The sequence below is a fragment of the Lissotriton helveticus genome, chromosome 4_2, assembly GCF_964261635.1.
Source record: "Lissotriton helveticus chromosome 4_2, aLisHel1.1, whole genome shotgun sequence".
NCBI classification, from domain to species: domain Eukaryota; kingdom Metazoa; phylum Chordata; class Amphibia; order Caudata; family Salamandridae; genus Lissotriton; species Lissotriton helveticus.
Genome location: NC_136064.1, coordinates 135,479,333 through 135,488,277, shown reverse-complemented (window position 1 = coordinate 135,488,277; position 8,945 = coordinate 135,479,333).

Genomic DNA, 8,945 nt, shown 5'->3' with positions numbered 1-8,945 from the left:
CTTCTGACCTACCGCGATCATTCGCTCCACCTCTCGGTCCCGCATAACTATTCTGTGACCTTCCACTCCCTCGTCCACGCTGAGCACGCTATTCACGAAGCACCGGACAATCCGAAACCCAATGTCCAAACTGTTTACAGTATGCACATTGATCCTCGGATATATCAGAACGGGGGGGAGACATAACATACGATCCTCGTTTACCCCTATCATTCCCTCTCGACTGCATAGCATAAACCTGAGCCAACATCACCTTCGTCTTCAAGTCCTTCGCTTTCTTATCACTACTTTCTTTAGCCTCCAATTCCTGTTGTTCGTAATACTGAGCCATAGTTAATAAAGAAGCAGGGGTGCAGTGGTCCATGAACTTTCACTCGTTTTTAAACGTTTTGCAATCTCCGGTAAGAGATTAGCCACATACTTATCAACGAACAAATGTCTGCCTGTATCTTCTGTTAATGATTGCCCGCTGTAATCATGGAATGCTTCCTCAAAACGTGTAAAGAAATCAGAGACCGATTCATCCGGCATTTGTTTGCAAGAAGCCAGCATCGTCCAGTCAATTTTTTTAGGAGGAACAAGCGTCTTTAATTTATTCAAAATAGCCACTGGAAGATCTAAAATCAATTGACATGGCTTACATGCAGGTTCCCTATCCAAATCAGCTCGAGCTATTTCTTTCCACTCTGCACCTAAAATCGCTCGATCATCAAACTTACGAATCGCCCTCCACATATCAGGAGGCAATATTAACCCAAAGAAAAGATCAATATCAACTAATGTCATGACGCACGAAGAAATAGCACCTTCCACGCCTTCATAGAATGCTGCTGGATTTTTACGGGGATCAGGCAAAGCATTTTTAAGCGCCATAACATCCGTTCTATTCCATGGCGTATAGACCCAATTATACACAAAATAGCCCTTTGCATCTTTAGACCTCTTATCGTCATCTGTGCCTTGCCCTTTAGGAGGGACATACAAAGGCGCAGCTTCTTGCATAGGCATAACATTAACTGCAGCGCTCTTATCTGTTCCAAAGATAGGGCATTCTTTGGATACTTCCGTTGACCCAGTTGTAGACGAGCTTGATGCCTTTTTCGCCGCTCGCAGCCGTGTCGCCTCATCCCGTAGCTGAACCAAACGCTGGTAAAACTCTTCCGCATCTGCAAGAACAAAAAGACCTTTACGGAAATTCTCACGACCAACTGATATAACTTTAGGTTCCAGCTCAGGAGAATGCTTCCTGAATCAGTCAACAACTTCGTCTGCAAAATGTTCTAAAAAATACAATCGCTCCTTTTCAGACCACCTACTCATAAGATCATCAATCTCTGAAACAGTAATAGAATTTGAGTTAAGTTTACAAGCAACCGAACGCAATTCCGTCATTCGCTCGGTAGTTAACCTAGTACGCTGTTTATCCTGATTATCCTCGTCCGATTCCTCATCCGGAGCCGTAGGCGGAACATACGGAGGCGGGCAACGATCTAACAATGAAAAATCATCTGACTCATTAGTAAGGACAGGATAAAGAGGACGTCGAATAGGAAACTGACCATTAACCTGTAAATTACGTTCTCGAATCTCCTTCTCTTTCTGTTCCTGCGATTCCTTTTCCTGCAACTGTAAAGCTTTATCACGAGCAGCCTTTCGTTGCTCCTTGTGCGCCAAGGCTTGTTCACGCTTCATTCATTCACGCACCGCTTTCTCCCACATACGCACACAATCAAACATATCCTGTCTAGACCTGCGCTGAAACAAGCATTGTTCCACGTATTGAACTTTTCGTAAGTCAAACGACCCATGTAGTGGCCATTGTAATTCACGATCAGTTTTGGCATATTTATGCCATAATGTACTATACATAATGGGAGGAAGGCCAAATTGTATGTACATTTCGTGATTAGGAGTTCCCTCTGGGGAGCCGGCTGAGATTCATTTAATCGATAATTGGTACCATTTCCAAAACAGCACATTCCTCGAAGTGTGCTTAGAACAGGCATGTCAAAATATCACGAAAACGCGATATTACATAAAATGGCATTTAAATGTGCTTCACACACGGTGTGCCGTTCAAACAAATTCAAAGTCAGAGAAATATCTCTACATGCCTATCTATGTGAGGTGCACTCCACATATAACTCAAATCATAGGTCCAAACGTTAGCTAACTCAAACAAATTCAAAGAGCCACAGTAAGCATCAATAGACTGCCTTACCAATCACAGGCTTACCAAATATTTCCAAACGTCCAGGTTCCAACTGCCAAGTTCCGTAATCGAATCAGCCAAACGGGCACTGTACGACAACCCAACCGATCAGGATCTCAGTCGAGGACCGGCGCCACCTGGAAGGTCGAGTCAGAAGGAAAGGAAGAAACACCGTGGATGCCAAGACTCGGGTCACTCAGTGGCAGCGTACGCGTCCATGGCGAGTTTCCAATCCTTCGTCGCGACCTCTCCTTCGGGCATCCGCGTCGCCGATGAGTCCCTTCGTGGTCGCCAATTGTGGTATCGGGTAATTCGTCAGGTCTACATACTCTGCAAAAACTCTCAAACACCATAAAAATAGAAGTTGGCACGGAAACTGGAAAATGCAAAAGACAAGTTTATTAAGACCCCAAGTTCAAGTTAAGTTAAGGTATTTATAAAGCGCACTACTCACCCAGAGGGTCTCAAGGCGCTAGAGGGAGGGGTTCATTGTTTATCGAATAGCCAAGTTTTCAATTCTTTTCTGAAGGAGATGTGATTCTGAGTAAGGCGGAGGTGGGTGGGGAGTGAGTTCCAGGTCTTGGCAGCCAGGAAGGAGAAGGATCTGCCGCCCATGGTGGTTTTTCGGATGCGCGGGACTGCGGCGAGGGCTTGAATGGATGATCTTAGTTGGCGGGTGGGATAGTAGAAGGACAGTCGGGAGTTGAGGCATTCTGGTCCTAGATTATAAAGGGCCTTGTGTGCGTGGGTAAGAAGGCGGAAAGTAATTCTTTTGTTGACGGGAAGCCAGTGGAGGTTTTTTAAGTGACCGGTGATGTGCTCTTGGCGCGGGATGTCTAATATGAGTCTCGCTGATGCGTTTTGGATGCGCTGGAGATTTTTCTGCAATTTTGTTGTAATTCCGGCGTAGAGAGTGTTGCCATAGTCCAGTCGACTCGTGACCAGTGCATGGGTGACATTCTTTCTTGTTTCGAGGGGGATCCAGCGGAAGATCTTTTTGAGAATGCGAAGGACGTTGAAGCAGGAGGACGATACGGCGTTGACTTGTCTGGACATTGAGAGAGAGGAGTCTAGAATGAAGCCAAGGTTACGTGCATGGTCAGTGGGTGTCACCCCATGGGGTGGTGGTACATTCCTACAGCACCCTTCGCAATGCAAGAAGTATCACCCCGAACATCGGTGCGTGACCTCTTTATACAAATTTAACAGCAATAAAAAGGTAGGCGGTATACATTTAAACAGTTTCAGGTACATATAAGGGCGTTTTTGGAACACAGCCAGCATGTGGGAGGAGTTTGATGCCACTGGTCAGTTTGGGGAACATTCCTAAGAAGTGACCACTCGTTAATCTAAATGTTCGAATACGCATGCGCGAGCGTGACCAGTACTAAAAATAGCCTGTTGCTGGGCAAGGTAAATGGTCACTCTCATGGAGGAAGGACGAAAGAACACGCTGACCACGAGGCCGCATGTTCATAGAAGATGGAAGCCAAAGAATACAAAATGGCCCTCGCACATTTGGTCAAGTTAACGGGGAAAGTTTGTGTAGCTGAGCTAAATGCTAATTCAGTTGCTGCCAAATTACAACAGCTTTTCCCCAAGCCCTCTTGATGCTTCTGACCCCCACTTCCTCACAATTCTTGGGGATTTTAACTATCACTTAGAATCCAAAAATAACTCTGACACCATCAGACTACTGGATAAGCTAGAGGCCTTTAGCCTAAACCAACTTATAACTGTACCCACCCACCAGGCAGGACATATATTAGACAGGATTTTTACAAGTAATCCTGATATTATTCTGACTAACCTGTTAGCCCTGCCATGGACAGACCACAAGGCTATTTATTTTAACATCAGAGTTACCCAGCCACATCTCTGTGCACAGGACAAATCATCTAAGGTACACAACAGGCGCTGGAACAAAGTCATGGGTAGTGACTTTGAGTCAGCCCTTGACCATTTTCCTGCTACGCCAGAAACAGATAAAAAAAGCTGCAGCCCTGCAGTTCAATGGCTGGTTACTGTCAGCAGATGATCAGGTTGCACCCAAAAAACTAGTGACAGTAAAGAGAGTCAAGACATCATCGCCCTGGTGTACCCCAGAGCTCAAATGCCTAAAAATCAACTGCGGATGAGCTGAGCGCCTCTGGAGACTACAACACCTCAATGAAATCCACATAAAATGTAGCTATTCTACAAAATAAGGAGGCAATCACTGCCGCAAAAAAACTTTTTTTTACAGCCAGAATAAAGGAAGCTGGCAATTCCGCAAAGGAACTGTTTAAATCTGTTAACATACTAGCCAAACCGCAACAGGACAATGCCTTCAAGCCCGATCAAACTTTGTGCAATAAACTTGCCGGGTACTTTCAAGACAAGGTGCAAGGAATCTACAATGACTTCCTACCTGCCCCAGGACCTCAGGACATAAAAGCACCAATGGGACCTACCCACTGTAGACTATCCTGCTTCCAGCCAATAACCAACAATGAAGCACAAAAACTCCTGCTTACCATAAAAAACGGTTTACCTATCGACCCCTGCCCTCCCTTTATCATGCATCAGGTTGCTCACAAGATGTGCGACAATCTCACCCCCTCCTCTACCAAGTCCTGGAATCTGGCTACTACCCAGAAACCTGGAAGAAAGTATCGATCACACCCCTTCTGAAGAAATCCAATCTGTACCCCAATGAACCAAAAAACTACCGTCCCATTGCTGGCCTACCAATTGCAGCCAAAGTCCTGGAAAAACATCTGAATATAGTGCTGACTGACTATTTGGATGTTAATAACTTGCTGGACACCTCCCAGCATGCCTTCCGTTCATTCCATTTCACCGAATCTGCCTTAATCCTTGCTTCCGAAGAGATTCTTAGTGTGGTGGACAAGGGGGGAGGGCAGTCCTCGTGGTCCAGGACCTATCAGCCGCGTTTGGCACCGTGAACCATACACTTCTGGTGGAGTGGCTGAGGGACATATGGGTAGAGGGGATCACCTTGGCCCTCCTGTCCTCCTTCTTGGAGGCAAAATAGCAGAGGATGTTCTGGGATGGCCTTAAGTCAGACAGTTTCTATCTTCCATGCAGTGTTCTACAGGGGTCCGCCCTTTTCTCCGACAATGTTCAACCTCTATGTTACCGGACTGGCTAAACTTATCAGGAGGCATGATTTCATCCTAGTCTCTTACGCTGATGACTCACAACTAGCCATCTTTGTCACCAATCAGTCTGAGACCACAGCAGCCAGGTTCCATGTCTGTCTCACTGAGATTATGATCTGGATGAACCATAGTTTCCTGAAAATAAATAAAGACCACACAGAGGTGATAGAATTCAGTCCAGACCAGCCCCTGTGGAACAGGTTCTGGTGGTCAACTGAGGCCAGAGAATGCCCAAACCTGGTGAACAAGGCCAGGAACTTAGGGATCATCTTTGATGATAAACTGACTTTGGCAACCAGGTAAACAGCCTCACTTCATCCTGCTTTCTCCTATTAAAAACTCTGAGAACATTTTTTCCATACATCTCTCAAGAGCTGCAAAAGACTGTGATGGCAGCACTTTTTCTATCCAAGCTGGACTATTGTAATGCCCTATTTTTAGGCATCGACAAATTCCAACTGAGAACATTTCAGTCCTTACAAAACGCCACAGCAAGACTATCCTTGGGCATACCCAGAGGACAGTCAATCTCTGCCGGAAATAAATCACTCAACTGGCTTCCGATCAAACAGCGTGTAGAATTCAAGTCCCTCAGCCTTGTACACAAGGCAATATATGGTGGTGGTGTTGAGGACATTCAAAAATTATTCCCACCATACATCCCTCCACGTGCTCTTAGATCTGCCAGCCTCATTAAGATCGCAAAGACCCGACGTGGAAGATGGGGGGCAGGGCAATATCACAATGTGTGGCAAAGCTCTGGAACAAATTGCCACTATCTACGAAGCTTCAACCCTACCTACATCTTTTCAGGAAGAGCCTGAAAACCTTGCTGTTTACATCTGCATAGGCCTCCGTCAACCATAGTGCACCATTCATGTCCACACACCCCGCGCCAAGATGCCACGGCATTCGAGCGCTATATAAATATAAACATAAGACATGGGCATGTTGGTGCTTTCTAGAGAGATTTGGATCTTGTTGAGGCACCTATGGTTGAAGTGACTTAGCTATAGAACGCTTAATTGCTATAGGTCTGCAGTCTCAGGTGGCCATGCTTTGGTAAATGGAAGGAGTGTTGGAAAACATTTCATGGTAGTGTAGACTTCTTAAGATTATCAGATGAAGGAGACCCCCTAATCCTAAATAAGAGACATTTTAGGATGTGAATCTGGGTTGGAACGTATTTACTTCTTGGACTAGTAATATATTTCTGAGTAAGAAAATGCTTTAGATGAAGATAGCTTCTTGCTTGTCTGATTTCTTGTTGACGTGTTTCGAATGTTAAAGATTTTGAGATAAGCAACAGAGTTTATGATGCCTTTGGAGTGAAGTTTGAGATCATTAGAAAGACTAAAACAATGTCTGATACCATTTTTTATCCTGACTTGTACAGGAGATTGTATGTGATTGATTCTATGAAGTATGATGCCAGAATGAGTGTACATCACCCAGATGGTTTTAATCAACTTCTCTTTTCTGTTATAAAACACTTTAGAGTGGGCACCTGTGCGATGATCATAAGGTGGGTTAAATAGACTATGCAGAATCATCTAAAAATGTATTTAAAAAAAATATAGTGCTTAGCGTTTGCGGTGCTATGCCTTCAATCCCTTTGTTTTTGGCCTTTCCCAGTTGCAGGTCTTTGGCCGGCCCAAACCAGAGAGGTATAATTGTCCTCCGGAGACTGAGGGGAGTGATAGGACATTTGTGCTGGTGCAGTGATTTCAGCCAGAAATGTGCGGAAAATTCAATTTTTTGTGCTAAATTTGAGGTTTACTGGGGATTCTGGGTAGGAAAACATTGGGTTATCCACGCAAACCATAACCCCCTGAACTCCTCCGGGTGTCTAGTTCAGAAATGTCTAGGTTTGGTAGGTTTTCCTAGAGGACCACTGAGCCCGGGACCAAAAACACAGGTGCCCACTAGCAAAACCAGGTCATTTTGTGATAGATGATTCTGATGTCTCCATAATACATTGTGGGCCCGTCCCTGCTGCAGGTACTTGACCCACCCACACAAGTGAGGTAGAATGTTTTGGGGGAATTTTGGGGAATGCTGGTGGGGTGGTGGCTCCCTGCAGATTCCAGAAGTTTTCATCATAGAAATGTGAGGATTTTTTTTTTTTACAAAGTTGAGGTTTCCAATAGATTCCAATAGATTCTGGGTAACAGAACTTGGCGGGAGATACACAAGTCATCTCATCATGGATTCCCCTTGGTCGAGTTTTAAAAAGTTTATAGATTTGCTGGGGTGCCGGCAGAGCTAGTGTCCATAATCCACAGCTAGGCTCATCGAGAATAAAGGGTCAGTTTTCACTGGAAAAATATGATGTGTCCACGTTGCATTTTGGGCGTTTCCTATCACAGGTTGAAGGCCTATCCACACAAGTTAGGTGACATTTTTATCTGAGACTTTGGGGAATGCTAGGTGGCATGAATTGTGTGGCTCCCCGCAGAGTCCAGAACTTGCCATCACAGAAATGTGAGGAAAATGTATTTTATTTTTACAAAGTTTCAGATTTGCAAAGGATTCTGGGCAACAGAACCTGATGGGAGCCACTAGAGTCACCCCATTATGGATTTCTGTGAGTATCTAGTTTTTAAAAAAATGTGTAGGTTTGCTAGGCTTCCCTAAATGCTGGCTGAGCTAGGGTCCAAATTTCATAAAAAGACACATTTCAAAAAAAGGGGCGTTTTTTACAGGAAAAATGTGTCCATGTTGCAATTTGGGCCATTTCCTGTAGCAGGCACTAGGCCTACCCACACAAGTGAGGTAGCATTTATATTGGAAGACTTAGGGGAACAAAGACTAGCAGAACAAGTGTTATTACTAAATGACTTTCTTTGAATTTCTGCCTTCCAAATGCAAGACAATTTGTAAAAAATAAGTTATTTTGAAACATGACCTCCAATTTACATGCTTGTATGGGTACCCACAACTTTTGGAAACGTGCAAATAACAACTATTCTAAAATCGTTATTTTGTTCCCATTTTGGAACTATATAGCTTTCCTTGGAACCTATATTTCACTCTTTAAATTTTAGTAGATCATTTGCTATTTACTCAGTACACAATGAAAAACCACTGCAAGATACAGCTCAGTTATTGGGTCTGGGTTCCTCGGGTTCTTGGTGAAACTACAATTACTATATATACCCACAGTTTTTTCAACTCAAATTCAATATTTATTTTTTACAACTGTTAGTTTTTATAAAAAAACCTTGAAGGACCTACACAAATTACCCCTTTCTGAATTCAGCATTGTGTCTACTTTCCATAAATGTATAGCTTTCCAGGATCCATTATTGCTTTTGCACCAATTTCTACCACTAACTGAAAGAAGGTTGAAAGTACAAACAAATAACAAAAATAGGCTGTCCCAGTCAAATGACAAAACTGTGTAGAAAATGTTGGTTTTGTGACAAAAGTCTATCTGTCCCTGAAATCTGGGACGAGGGTGATTTCAGCACCACAAATCCTTTGAAGTTACCATTTGGAGGGAAAAAATAGATGCTTTCTTCTGCAGCATTTCGTTCCCATTTGAAAAAAAAATAATTGGCTGTGTT